This window comes from Ambystoma mexicanum, chromosome 1q (assembly GCF_040938575.1).
Source record: "Ambystoma mexicanum isolate Mex_15411 chromosome 1q, UKY_AmexF1_1, whole genome shotgun sequence".
Lineage (NCBI taxonomy): Eukaryota > Metazoa > Chordata > Amphibia > Caudata > Ambystomatidae > Ambystoma > Ambystoma mexicanum.
The window spans coordinates 1,267,615,307-1,267,630,720 of NC_090922.1; the positions used below are offsets into that span (position 1 = coordinate 1,267,615,307).

The 15,414-nt window shown below is 47.7% G+C and overlaps 1 protein-coding gene across 2 annotated transcripts in view; it reads left to right on the forward strand.

The window, feature by feature from the left end:
- The window catches only part of OMA1 (OMA1 zinc metallopeptidase), an 821,003-nt gene that overhangs the window by 730,697 nt on the left and 74,892 nt on the right, over positions 1-15,414 (forward strand). The window lies entirely within an intron of this gene.

The following is a 15,414-nucleotide window of genomic DNA, read 5'->3' on the forward strand; positions in this document are numbered from 1 at the left end:
TGAAAGGAGTTCAAGTGCCACTTTAATGAAGTAATTCAAGTGCAAGGAGAGCATACTTCTAATAATTTGTGTAAGGATGATAATTGCATCGGAATAACTGCACTTTAGAATATGATGATCAAAAATTCCTGTGCCTCTGCTTACTATCCACATTATGTTCTCCTGTGGGTGGTGATAACACCAGCCTGAGAGCTAAGAGACATATGCACCGTGCTTTTTTGCTCCCTAAAAAGGGAAAATGTGCCTAACAAAACCGAGAAAAACAATGAACATATCATTGCTTCAACCCCCAGAGCTCCACTGATATTTTTTTGAATTAGTGATCAGTAGAGCAGTGGCATAGTAAGGAAGGAACTCTAATAATATTAATGTCCAATCTCAAAAGTAATCTTATGGGGAAAGAATATTTTTTAATAAGCAGAAAGTATCCCTATTGGCAAAGCTAATTATTTTACTCATTTGACTCCAAGTAGGGAGCAAAATCTGATTAGAGCCCTGCTTGTACCTCTGACATAGGTAGTGAAATGACAGGGCACATAATACAGTGTATAGTTTTGCCCACCCTTCCGCACCACAACCTATATAAAATTAAATAGGAGCCTTACTGAGGTTTATTATGGAGCCCTGTTGAAGAAAATCACATATGTATGCCCTTTAAGTTAATTGCATCAATTCATCAGAGATACTGATTGAGTTCCTTCTTCTATAACTATAGATCCCTCTTCTGTAATTCTTTGTGGTCAGTTAAATAAGATGCAGGGAGATGCCAGAGACTGCACACACAGAACACGTGGTTATATTGAAAATCTCTCAGCGGTTGAGCATAGAAAGAAAAAGAAGGTGCTGTTGTCTAGATGGGTACTAGAATTTGCTATACTTTAGCAAACACGCAACACATTTGCTTCAGTGTACTGCCGAAACGTCTGACTTGGTCTTTGAAATTTGCTGCTTTGTTCATCTCCCGTAAGGAGTGATGCATCCTCCCATACCCTTCCCCAGCCCCTGTGCTTGCCTCTAATACTAGTTTATAGAGCACTCTTAAAAGTGAAGTAGTGTAGCAGTAAACACTCACTGGGACATTTGCAGATCCACAATACTTTGCAAGCAAGACATCTTTAAAAGCCTCAACATATAATGTGCATTTTAAGAATGTCTTGACTCTGCATGTAAACAATTCTTTTGCAGTGCATGCAAGATTGTTTGCAACATACCCCACCCTCATATCATTGTGTAGGATTGCACAAATGCTCAGTGAAACTGTTTTTGTATAGAAGCGAGATACCATATAATGTGTGAAGGTCTTTGCCCAAAGGAACTCTGAACACTAGGAAACGATGCAGATTGTGTGAAAAGCATTTTTCTGTCTGAATATCCGGTGCCCTGACACTATGGACGAGTAATGCCAGGCATAGTTCATACCCATTATCCCTTGTAGGCTAAGTAAATTATATTGCAATGTTGCTCTCTACTTATAGGGTAATGGTAGTAACGCTAATGTAGGAGACGCGACGCATCCCATTTGTCTTTTCAAAATCTTTAGAGGGTACATTAATATTTGAGTTTTATAATGTGTTAACTTACAAGGGTCCGCTTCAAAGCACTTCCATGACATATGTACAAAGAAGAGGAAGTATGGGATTTGGTTGCACATCCAAGTAGCCTGCTTACTTATAGCCAGTATCCGTATCCCCCACAAGGACAGAGGAAAGGTGACGGGACATAAGAGTAATTAAAGTTACTCAACGTAGTGACTAGAGTACTCATAGTCCAAAGTTCCCTTTCCTCCATACTTCCAATTCACCTTCCCCCGCTCGTATGCTAAAGGGCTAATATGTTCTGAGAATAGCCAGGTATCTAAGCGTCCAATGTCTTCAAAGGGAATTGAGGTGAGGTGCCGGAGGGCGGGGAATGCTGATGCTGGTAATACCGATCTTGCGGTATTGCCAGCATCAACGGCCATCGGACGGTATTACCGGCAAATGCCTTTTCCACCACCAAATGTGCCGGTATCACTGATGCCGCAAAATAGCAAAAACGAATTCCACACTGAATTACCCATTTCCAGCCAGCATCCAGTCCCGAAGGCTTGGCAACAGCATGGCACAGCAGAAGAAGGCCTGTCTGCCATATCTCTGGCTCTGCAAGCCCAAATTCACAGAGGCAGAGCTAACTGCGTTGGCAGATGCAGTGGTGGAGCATACCGATACACTATTTGGCAGCAGGAACAGGAAAACCAGTGGCCAGCAAAAGTCTGCCATATGGGCAGAAATCATGGCAAGGGTGACAGCAGTGGGAACTGTACCCTGTACTATCAGGATTGCTGGTAGCGCTGGGATGATAGGAAGTCGAAGGTCTGCAGCCTTATCTCCAATCGCAGGAGGGAGAGAGCTGTCACAGGAGGATGCACACTGGAACCCCTCTGCCTTATGTCCTCAGAGGAGATGGCCAGCTCTATCCTCCACATGGAGGGCACCGAGGGGATAGGGTGCGCGTAGGCTGGAGCAGGGACCCAAGGCAATGGCGTGTAGTTACCAAATGCATTCTCCCCCAGCAATGATGTACAGAATGGACACAGGAAATGGTCGCACACATGGCAATCACAGCAAATGGCCAGTGAGCCCACACATGTGCCAGGGGATACGGGTGAACGTACCAATGCACATGGACAAAACATGCATGCCGACATATGGACGAGAAGCACCCATATGTGCCAAGATAATCCATGTCAGAAAGTGATGCTCCACCACACCCACAACAACATCCTACCTTATCAGGCTAAGAGGCAATGTGCACATGCCTGCAGTGTGTACACCCTCAGCAGGCACTACCACCACCTACAAGTAGGAGCACACATTGGGTAATACCATCAAAGCCATCAACATGAAATGTTAATCTCTGCGACACACACAATGTCACATGAGTGTAATGCAAGCCCGCAGACCTGTCTGCCAGATGACTAACAGCATGCCATTTCATTCCCAACAGGTACACAGTTCACAGACAGTGAAGAGGCTGGACCCTCATCTGCAGGCACGTTATCTGTCCCCACCCCTGCACAGGCCAAACCACACACCAGCAGGAGCATACAGCAGGCAGGACTGCAGCACCGCCACCACCAACCCCACCACCATCACCTACCACCGCCATGGACATAACGGCACAACCCGATGGGGGACACAATCCCCGTAGCAGTGCTCCCTGGCCCCTCCACCAGCCATGCAGGCAACGCAGCTGGCTCTGCAGCTTCCAGCCCTATGCCACAGCCACCACCTATAGTGGCACACACCAATGCAGTCCTAACAGTGGGTCACAGACCTCAGGGGTCCAGCACACCCTCATCCCCATTGCATGGAATGCAGCCAATGAAACATCATGGCAGGGTCCATGTCCCTGTCACGGATGAGGAAGAGGGGGAGGAGGTGTATGACCACAACATGGCCGATACCACATCATGCTTCAGCCTGCAGCCACCACAAAGCCTACACAGCCCACCAGCACTGCCTGTGACCAGCATGTCCACAATACGTGCAATGCTGGATGGCATTGAGAAGCAGCAGGCAGCCATACATAAGCTTGCGGACCAGCACATGCATGAAATCCAGGCCATGCGGGTCTGCCTGCAGGGGTGTACCCGCAAGAATTGCCTGGTCACTTAGCCATGCCACTGCAGCCATGGTCACACTGGGACAGAGAGTGCGTGAGCACACAGATACATCCTCGGCCGCTGCTGAGTCGATGAACCAAGCCATCCAGCTAACCCTGCAGTACATTTGGGCACAGGGGTCTGAGCCATCCACCTCTGTGACCCCCCACAGAGGGCTCCCTACCCACCACCCCAAAGCGCTATTCACTGTACCAACTCACTGCCAAGGAGCAGAAGAAGGGCCCCAAGCCCAAGAGGGGCAGGAAATGACAGTCAGACACTGCCAGGGTGTTTTGAGGGTGGTCATTGAGGCAGGTGTTTTAATGGTGGGTCATTGAGGCAGGTGTTTTAAGGGTGGGTCATTGGGGAGCGTGTTTTCAGGCTGTTGTGGTGAAGGTCGTTGCAGGTTGCAAGATAAAATGATATTCACTTGAAGCAATGAACAGACGTTCCTTACTGTGTGCAAGTGTTTAATGTGCTCAAGAAAATAGATGTATACCAATGTTATGTTATGTTATTTTGTTATTTTTTCTTATACCGCGCCAAAGCCAGTAGGCATCCAGGCGCCGAGAGACAGAGGCGGCAGGCTACCAGAGAGAAAGTAATGTGCTAATAAAAGAGATGGGTCTTCAATTATTTCCGAAACATGAATAGATCCCCGGTCCTGCGCAGAGCAGCTGGTAACGCATTCCAGGCTTTAGCGCCTTGGATATGGAATGCTCTGCCAAGTCCGCAGGAACGCTTCTCACGGTGCTGGACTAATAAGAGATCTTCCGCTGATCTAAGTCTTCTTGCGGGTTGGTAGGCGCTTATAACATCTTTCAAATAGATAGGTGCAGTCCCAAAGACGCATTTATGACAGATGGTAAGTAGCTTGAACCGAATGCGGGCCTCAAGAGGGAGCCAGTGTAATTTTTGTCGTGCTGCAGTAATCGGAGCATTTCATCTGAAAGATGATACGGATGGCTTTGTTTTGTATTTTTTGGAGTTCATAGATATCAGCTTTACTTGCCCCGCATAAGAGTGCATTACAGTAATCCACATGTGGTAGAATAACAGCTCTCACCAGTTTAATACGGTTTTCAATAGAAACGAGTGGGGCAACCTATCTGAGCACTTTAAGATGGTAATTAGTGCTCTTTGAAATAGCTGTAACGTGGGCATCATAGTCTAAACTACTCTGCATATACATGCCTAACGTTTTGACTTTTTGCACGACTTTCATGTCGCTGCCGTCAATCCTGAAGCCTGAGTACACCTGGTCCAGTTTAGTTAATGCCTGATGTGGTCTTAAAAGCATAAGCTCAGTCTTTGAGGCATTTAGGCAGAGCCAGTTGGTAGACATCCACTTTTTTATCAGTTGATACACTGTGTCCACCAAATTTTGGTCAGTATCATGATTACCGGTGATGTCAAGGACCAATTGGAAGTTATCGGCATAATTACAAAAGAAAATCTGAAAGAATTCCAATTCATTACAAAGGGAGAGGATGGATGTAAAAATGAAACAGTAACGGAGAAAGACATGCCCCCTGTGGGACTCCACAATTCAATAATTGTGGTTCAGAAGTACAGTCTCCCCAATGTACTTTGGATCGTCGACCCTCTAAGAACAATCTCACCCAATCTATGGCATTTGCAGAGAGGCCCCCGACTGATTGCATTCTATCAAGAAGGATGTCATGATCAAGCAGGTCGAAGGCTGCTGATAAGTCCAGCAACATCAGCAGCCCCAACCTACATTCTTCCAACTTGGAAAGCATAAACGTCTCTAGGTCCAAAAGGCCACTTTCAGTGCCATGATGGCTTCTAAACCCTGACTGCTTAATGTGAGGTATATCAGCTGTCTGCACATGATTCTGCAGTTGGATGGTTGCTACATTGTCTACAAGTTTGAGTAGGAACAAGGTGTTCGTAATTGGCCTGAAATTAGCCGCATTGGAGGGGTCTAATCCAACCTTTTTTAATAATGGTGAAACTGCAATATTTTTTAATGGTTGGGGAATTTTGCCTGACCGAAAGGAGGCATTGGCAAATCTACGCAGAAAAGGCGCAAACTGCTCTTTGTGCCTGTAAACATGTGTAAACATCGGAAGCGGGCCTTCCACAGGCCAAAGGTACTCTCAAATGTGCAAGCAGAAAGCAATTTGGTGGCTTCATCAGATTAAGTTCTCAATAACTTCCTGGCGAGACAGTCAACTAAGTCTGTACTCCACTCGCTCAGTACATGCATGCATGACACCCACATTCACCATGTCACCCTCTTCTGGGAATGGCATGTCCACCTCTGGGGGCAGGTGAATGTTGTGCTGGATACAGATGTTATGCAACATTGCACATGCCAGCACAATCTGGCCCACCTTCTCCGGCATGTACATGAGCGCAGTGCACCGTTGGGTGTAAACATCGGAAGCGGGCCTTCCACAGGCCAACGGTACTCTGAATTGACTCCCTGGTACGGACATGGGTCCGTTGTATGCCACCTCCTGTGGTGTCAGGGAATTCCTCAAAGGAGTCAGTCGTTCGGTCTGTCATGATACATCTTGCACGCTGCTCGCAGCCAACCCTCATAGCTTCTATGGTCGGTGATTGACAGGGCAGCATGCCATGGTCAGTGGTTTGGGGCTGTGCATTGCTCCCATGCATGGTTCCTGATGTGGGTCTGGGCTTCACATGCAGGTCATCTGTGTGGATCAGTTTATGGATTCAAATACATGGTGCCTTGGCTTCTTGCCATGTCAAATATTGCAGTGGCATGTCCCTGTTCATCAGGATGTCATTACATGCATGGCAGTGTTCTTCAGGCCTTGATATGACGGACACCCCATGGGCTCAATTTGTGTTGATTGTCCCTACCCCTGGTCGTTCCTCATCCCCCTCAGCTTGCGCCAAGGTTGCCTGTGGCTGGGCAGGCAAGCTGTTCAGACTTCCAGGTTGCCCTAGTACCAACTACTCTCCTTATTTTGTAATGTGTGGTTTGACGTTGGATGGACGGTAATCTTGGTCATTGGGTTTTTTGTCAGCTGTTATCTTCACACTTCCACGGCTCTTGGGGCACCCCCTGGACATACTTTAGACACCCCTAGATGGACCAGCCCCCCACCTTTGCAGAACATGCATGTAGTGAGATCAGTGATATTGCATTCTGGTACGTGTAGTCTAGTGTATGTGGCTGACCTGTTAGGGAAGCATGGCTTGGCTGTTCACTACTGCGTAGTGAGTCATGTCTTCGGTGAGTTGGGTGTGCGTGTGGGTCCTGTATATATGGGACCTTGTTGGGCATGAAATCTCTGTCTGCGTAACCTCCCCCCCACATGACGTGACTGGAGGGTTACTTAGCTCACGCTCACTGTAAGCATGAGCTAAGTAACCCTCCTGTAATTAAGACAATTTCATGCAACAGCGCCTCGATGCCCTTGGGCTGTCCGTGCACTTTACAAATCTAAATAAATAAATAAATTGCATGGCACTTGTATAAGGTTAGGTTGATGGAACATGTACTCAAACAATGCTCAGGTCCATTGGCCTCTATGCCCCTCCATGTATACTGGTAGCGTGCTGTTCCGCAGGACCATGGCATAACGGGTTGATCCTGGGAACTGGGCAAAGCAATGGGTGATCATGAGGTCTGCATCACAAGTGACCTGGCCATTAAGCGAATGGAACAGCCTGTAGACTTCCTCCGAGGCCTGAAGTGCCATCAGACCTACATGTGTGCAATCCAGGGCTCCGACCGCACTGGGCATGCGTGCAATGGCATAACATGTTGCTTCCTGGCGTACACCTTTAGCAGGGTGGTGGGGAGTGCAATTTGCTGACCCAGCACTCTGGAGAATGCAGGCTGCGAAATGCCAAGCAGCTGGATCACAGTGTGCTGAAACGTGCCTGTGCCAAGGAAGTGCAGGACAGACACCAGCGGTGGTATGGCTGTCCTGATGCCGATCCTGCTCCCTATGTCATCCTGGATCTCGTTGAGGAGGTCTGCAATGGTCTCCCTGTTGAGACGGCAAGGGCAAGGATCTGCTTGTCAGTGAGGGTCCATGGTGTAGCCCTTTCACAGGATCTGGGCACATGTCTTGCATGGTGTCTCCTCCTCACAATCCTCCTCATTCTCCTCCTCTTCACTGCCACTTGTTCCCCCTGGTGGTACCCCAAGCCCTGTAGCTCCATGTTGGCCTGGAGCAGCTGTATGTCAATGTTAACTGTGATTAGTGGCAGCATGGTCTGTAGCAAAGTGGGATAATGCATCCACTACAGGGGTCTGTGTTTGACCTCATGGTCACAGGTTTGAATCCTGGCAGGTCCACTCAGCCCTTCATCCTTCCGAGGTTGATAAAATGAGAATCATTAAGTTGGGTAACAATAAACATCTGTTATTGGCACCAAGATGCACCTTCGGGGGTGAACGTGTGCTTTACAAATACGCCTATAATGTTATGGTGGTGCAGGGAAGTGTGTTCGGGGAAGGTGTGGCCTTTTTGTTCTCTTCCTGGGTGTATTGGGTGCACCTGTGGCCTCATTTCCATCACCTGTATGTATGTACCGCCTGCTTTCTTGTGTAGGTATCGCTGCCTTGTATTACCAGTGATAAACGGCAGTGTTACCGCCATGTCCCGACTCATAATCAGCCAGTAATATTGTTGTGCCGGTAATACCAGCACTGGTTGCGCCGCTGGTGGATGTTCCGTTGCTGGTTTTACCGGTACCAGTATTTCAGGCTCTGGAAATACCAGCAACGGTATCGCTGCCAAGTTGTACTTCACCTGAACGGTAAAAGTGCTGGTAACTGGAATTACGGCCACTTATATACTGTATACTGGCAAACTCTTAATGAGCCCCTATGTCTCTTCACTGTGTCTGTTTCACCTTTATAATTCGGATCACTGTTGGCTTGTAGTAGAGTGTGGTCTGAGTAGGCAGTTTAGCCACTACTCTGGGCTCAATGGCAAGCATTTGGAAGTGACGTTGCGGGCCGTTACTGTGAATTATGCAAAGTTCATTCAGGCTCGTCTTTCTCAAAAGAAAAAAGCGCACATGGCAAAAAAGCATTTTCTGAGAGAACAGGTTTTCATATTGCATTGCTACTTACATATAAAATGCACTCACCTTTTAAATCTGAGAACCTGTAACAAAACATGTCCGTATAGAAAGATGTCAATATGAGACAGTTTGCAGCTTTACTTCTATCCATTGCCATGGCCTTGCGGTTAAGTGTTTAATTTCAGAGGGCAAGGCCAGGGTTTGATTCACCGTCCAGCCACGTGGTCCCTTGACTTGAGCCCTGCCTGTACTCCTGCAGGGCAGTAAACCTTGTGCCACAGACTGGTTAGTGGCAAGGTTGTCAGTCGAGTAAATTTCAGCAACATGTTGGACCACTTCCCTAGGGCCCTTCCCATCACCTACCATAGTCGCAGTGCTCCAATAATTGGGGCTGAGCTGGGGCCCCCCGGTCCCACGACGCCATGGCGGGGCACATTATCCTACCACGGCCGCAGCTGCGACGGGAAATGGACTTGCCATTTTCAAGTGAGGCAGCTATGACTGACAGAAGTGCCAGCCATCCACAGCGTCCCTCAAAGTTGAAGTTGCAGTTTCAGCGACACTATGGCTGGCTGGCACTTAGGTCAGTCACTGTAACTTTGGAAGGGGTCAAGAGAGGCAGTTACGGTCCCTTTGTTTCCCCACCTTCTCTTCAGGTCACTGAGGCGGCTTTGCTCCTTAGAGAACCTGAGGGCTCTGTGATATAATCTGCAGATTAGATCAATACATCACGGAGCCCCCAGGTTCGCAGAGGGTCAAAGGCGCCTCTGGCTCGCCACTCAGTGATCTAGTCTGCTCTGCAGAGCACAGATCACTGAGCCTGAGGCGTCTTTGTCCGGTGGCAAAAGCCTTATAAAAGATGCTTGAATTGTGTACTTTTCAACCATCTTTTATAAAATATTTCTATGTTCTAAAAGATGGCTTGAAAAGTACACAAACCATAGTAAGGTGCACACACAAATATATAACTGCTTACATACATTTATATATTTGTTTGCTTACCTTAATATGGTTTGTTTACTTTTCAAGCCACGCCCACCATGGAAGCCGCGCCCTCAATTTCTTACCCCACTTAAAGCACTGCATAGTCAGTGCCAGAGGCCTAAATCGGAATACTAGGGATTGTAACATCTTATGCAAGTAACGCAGTTCCTCTTCTTTGAGGTAAGATTCCATCATTTTGTCAAACGTTAATGATCGATAACTAGAAAAAACTGTTAAATAGGATTGAGCCAAAAAATGACAAGTGATATAATCGTATGATGCAAATCGCTGCCATATATGAAAGATTTTGAAAGCAGTGATAAAATAGTATTGTTATTTTGAGATTTGGGTCCTATGGCCCTCCAATCGGTGCTAATCATTTGTGTTAGGGACCAGGAGACGTGTCTGTATTATAGATCTTAAGGGAAGGTGTAGATACTGCAGTTGATTTTTCTTCAGGATAAGAACAGAAGTATAGACACTGGATCTGCTTCAGAAAATTAATGTGAAATGAGGATTTTTTACGTTGGTGCGCTTAACTTTCCACCGAAGTGCCATTTTCAGGACAAATGTGAAAACGAAATAGAAAAGTTATCTTTAAAGATGTTTTTGTTGTTTTCACAAAAGAGTACAGATGGTTACAGCATGGCCAATCGCTAACGCTAGATAGAGGACAATACATTTTACTAAGTGACCAGAGTGATCTAGAAAGACATTGGGGCTTCTAACTGACCGTTAGAAATCGTCTCGAGCTCCCTGTGGTGAGAGGGAGCTCCAGTGCGCCATGTATGGGCAAGGAGGCCATGGCGCCGGCAAATCAAGACGTGTCCACACAGTATGAGGTTTGGCGCGGAACTACCTGTGCCTTCTGGCTCTTTTTTACCTCACGTCCCACATGCGTGGTGACGTGATGCATACACAACATCCCTCTTTTTCCATAATGACGAAATACATAAACACTTGCAGATCTTACAAATTACTTTACACCTCTGATAAGCTCGAGTTCATATTAGCACTATATATAAACTTAATAATAATAAACTTAATAAATACAATATTAGCACACATAGTCTCTCAGCTTTCCCGGGAGCTGCGGGCCACCCTCAGGTTGTATCCTCTGTATCGTTGCCGTGGCGCCGCTTCTGCGTCTTCATTCTCGTCACGCTCGCCCTGCGGACTGGGGGCCACTTCCTTTGTTGGGTCAATGGGTTCAGGGCCCGTGCTGTATCCCCCTCACCCTCTGGTGTCGCATCATGGAGGTGTGTACCTCTTCCCTCTCCATCTCTGCCTGGTTCTGATCTTCTGTCCACATCTCTTCTGGGACACGATTAAACCACAATGCGTCTCTCGTGATGGCCTCCTGTCCTCTGCTGGCTGTTATCATCGTCCCTTCTCTCCTGATCACCCTCCATGGTGCAGGGTCATAGTGGGTTGATAGCTTGGCTTTTGTTGCGTTCCTCAGCACCAATACCTTGTCCCCCACATTGTGTCTTCATTTCCTTGTACGTCGCTGGGTCCTCATGCGCTCGTTGGCTGCCACCCGCCTGGAGTGAGTGCGCTCCTTGTCTAGTTTCTTCACTGACCTGCTGGGGTGACAGTTTTGAAGAGTTGAGCATTGTTCAATTCATGAGATCTGCCAGGGGCATGTCTGTGGAGCTATGCGGGATCACCTGGTAGTTTTGCAAAAACCAGTATAGTTCTAACCTCCACAGGCTGTTCTGGGCTTTTGCTATGTGTAACACAATGTTTATGGTCCCCATGGACCGTTTGGTGTCACCATTTGCTTGTGGCCACCTTGGAGTAATGTGGCTATGGCAGATGTAGCAAACATCTTTTCCAGAGCTTGTATCACCGCCTCTGCCTCCCTTGACTGTATGATTTCCACTTCGGGGTATCGTGAGTAGTCGTCTAAGGGGACCACCAGGTATGTTCCTTCCTGCACTGTGCAGAAGTTGATGTTGATCGCTTCCCATCGCGCTGAGCCCATTTTCGCGGATTGAATTGGCTTCGGCCTCAGGGTCGCACTGGTCACTTGGCAGGGATGGCATGATTCGATGACACACTCTACCTTTGCGTCTATTTGGGGGAACCACACCCTGTGTCGTATCCTGGCTTTAGTTCTCACCATTCCTTGATGTCTCTCATGTGCCAAGGTAATTATTTGATTCTGTTATCTGGTAGGGATGAGGATGCGTGTGCCTTTTAGAATCAACCCCTAACTTGTGATGGAGAGCTTCTGGCGAACCGCAAACGTCCCTGTCAAGATGTTTCTGGCAGCTTCCGTGCGATTGTGAACATTTCGAAGGAATGTTTTCCATTTGCCTGCAAATATTACATTTTTTATAAAGTCGCAGCATGGGTGGCTTCTAGAATGTGTGTGAAGCTGACGACTCTGGGTTTCATGGTACTGACAATTTGGCAAATGTGTTCTTCTGTCTCTCTGGATTCCTTGACCTCAACTGGTGTTGCGGCCCTCAGGTGCCTTGATAGGAAATCTGCTGGGGTGTCTGCTCCCACTTGGTATGCAAGGTCAAACTCATACTGCTGGAGATGTAGGAGACATTTGCCAATCCTGGCCAGTGGGTGAGGTGATGATCCTGTGAATATTGGCAGTAGTGGCTTGTTGTCATTGTACGCTTTGAACTTCTGCCCATAGATGTAAAGGTGGAAATGTCTGCAACCCCGTAACACTGCAATGGCTTCCTTCTTCATGTGTGAATATCTCTGTTCTGTTGGTGTCTGGCCGCGTGACACGTAAGCAATTGGCTATATTTCTCCCGTGTTCAACGGTTGTACCAGGATTTCTCCCAGTCCAACAGGGCTGGCATCCACATATATCTCTGTCTGTAGTGTGGCGTCATAGTATGTCATGGTGGTATCTGCTGATAGTGACTCTTTAATGTGTTGTAAAGCTTCTTGGCACCATGTGTTCCATTCCCACTTGGTGCTCGATTTGGTCAACTCCCTCAGGGGTTCCGATATTGTGGCCAAGTTCGGTATGAATCTGCCACTGTAGGTCACCATCCCTAGGAAGCTGCACACCTCGGTAGGCATAGTGGGTGGCGTTGCTCCCTTGTCATCTGTGACCTTGAGTGGGGTCAACCACCGCCGCTTTGTTGCTGAACACGTAGCCAAAGAAAGTGATCTCCTACTTCAGGAACTCGCACTTCCCTTTGTGAATGGTGAGCCCTGCAGTCTCCAGCCTATCGAGTACAATTTCCAGTGTGTCCAGGTGTTCTTCTCTGCTGCTGGAGTGTACAAAGATGTCATCACTGACATTTAGCACTCCTGGTATATCTTGAATGACCTCATGGATTGCTTGCTGAAAAACTTTCCCTGTGGGGATTATGCCGAAACTCAGCCTCTGGTATCTTCTGAGGCCAAGGTGTGTTGAGAATGTCGTGATGTATCTGGAATCACGGTGCAATTTCAACTGGTGGTATCCAGCATTGAGGTCCAGTTTGGAGAACGACCGGGATCCTGAGAGGTCTGTTACAATCTTGTCCAATGTCGGGGTGATGAGCGGTTCTCCTATTATGGCCGCATTCGGCAGGTGCATGTCGATGCATATCAGCACTTTGCCCGGTAGTTTCTTTTTCCTTCTAACCACCATAGGTGATACCCATGGCATTGGGCCTGACATAGGTTATATAATGCCTGCCTCTTCAAGTTCTCGTAGCTCCTTGGCAACTAGCTCCTGCATGTGGAACGGCGTCCTCCTGTGTTCTACGGCTCTCGGATGCACTGTTGGATAAATGTGTAGTTTGAGCAGCTTTCCTTTTAGGCAACCTATGCCCCGTAAGAGACCGGGACGTTTTATTAGTAGATCACTGATTTCATTCGAATCTGTAATGTCACAGATGCACGTTATCAGATCCAGCTCTTCTGCCAACTCCCAACTGAGTAGGCATTCTTTGCTCATGTTGACAACATATACTTTGGATTTGATCTCCTTGTCTCCTCTGCTAAGCGTGGTCCTGAACTGTCCTACGACCTGGGTCTCCTCTTCTTCCGTGTTCTGTTAACTTGTTACAGGGCCGAGATGAGGTGGATTTTGCCCTTTCTCCAGGTTCGTCCGGACTCCACTGCTGCTGCCACCCCGTCGTGTTTGTCCCCAGATTCGTCAGTGGAGGAGTTGTCCCCAGTCGCAACAAGGCAGGTGTCCGCCTGCTTCTTCTTCCTGGGTGTTCTTGGTTGCCATCTCAGGGCTGTGTGAGGTTCGCTGTTTTCCTCCCTGGACACTGGGCGGTTCGAGATTTGTGCCACTGTAGATGGTGGGGCAAGTTGTCATTTTTGTAAATGAGTGCCCATGTGAGCTGCTTTGACATGCAATAGTTCCCTCAGGGATCCGTACTCCAGTATTCCTGCGAGGGGGATGCCTCAGAACTATGCATCACGGTTTTTCAGAGTTCATGCCATTAATGATCTGGCGTCTGGTCTCTTTTTCCATGTCTCAAAACTCAAAGGTTAGGCCCAACCACCAGAATCTGGTGTGGTACCAATCGAGGGGCTCATCCTCTGTCTGGACTGTGGTGCAGAAATTGAATGTCTCATAGTCAGAGTCCAGCTGTGGCATGAAGTGTGCTGTTAGTGCATCCTTTGCAGAACGGTATACATCTGTACCATCTCGCACAGCTAAGCAGCACATCATCCCCCACATTCAGTAAGAGGTTAAGACCTAATTTTTCTCGGCGTGGTTACATCTTTACAGTCTCAAATTTTTGTGTTCAGTTCATCATCTAGGCCCAACCAGTGAAGGGTCTGTGTAAGAGTCTAACAGGCCCAATGCTGCTGTGTTGCTACCTTGACTGCGTGCTGTTGCAGGTGAGGTGAGTGATGCCGCTATTCTTGCGGGGTGCCTGGTCTGGGCATGGAAGTGCCTTCTGCCATCTTTTACCTCTGTATTCCCTGTTGCCTTGTGGCCTAGTGGTAGCTGGGGCGACCCTCCCACCTGCTAAACAGTTGCTGTAGTGGATTCAGTTGTCTTCTCTCGTGGCAGGTCATGTGTGTTGCATAGTTGGGTCCATGTAGGTCCTCATGAGTCTGGATGGTGCACTTATGTTGCTTGCCGCTGCCCTGCACAGCGTGGTTCAAAACTTTGAGCGTTCATATTGTGCCCTCTTCGCCAATGTTAGATTTCAACTGACGCTCCCCGTGGTGGGAGGGTGCTACGGTGCACCATTTATGGGCCTTGGGGCCGTGGCGCCGTCAAATCAAGATGTGTCCACACAGTATGACGGTTGGTGCGGAACTGACCGTGCCTTTCCGGGCTCTTTATTACAGTGCGTTACATCGTGCATGCGTGGTGACGTGACTCATACACAAGACTGACGGCAAGATGTAACTACAGTGTTTTTGATTCAGTCCCTTTGAGGTGTAGACAATTACAAGCATATCCAAGGTATCTGGAGGTTGTTCGTTTTTACCAAAGATTCTGTTTTTGCAGTAGTTTTCACCATCGTTTTTTCTTGATTATCATCTGTGAAACCGCAAGTGCTTTCAAATCACCGTTCAACAAATCCCTTTCTGCTTCCATTTCAAAGTGGCGTGATTTTGTTCTTGGGAACGTGTTTCTAATATAAAATAAAATATAAAATACTTGATCCGATCAATGAGTGGAGTGGATCCAAGCGCCAACACATCAAACTTCCTTGGAGTGTTCTATTGCAATGAGGTGAAGTCGCTGGGTTGACTGACACATAAGTAGCAGTTGGCTCGCACCACTTTGCTGCATGCAAGTGGGTGGG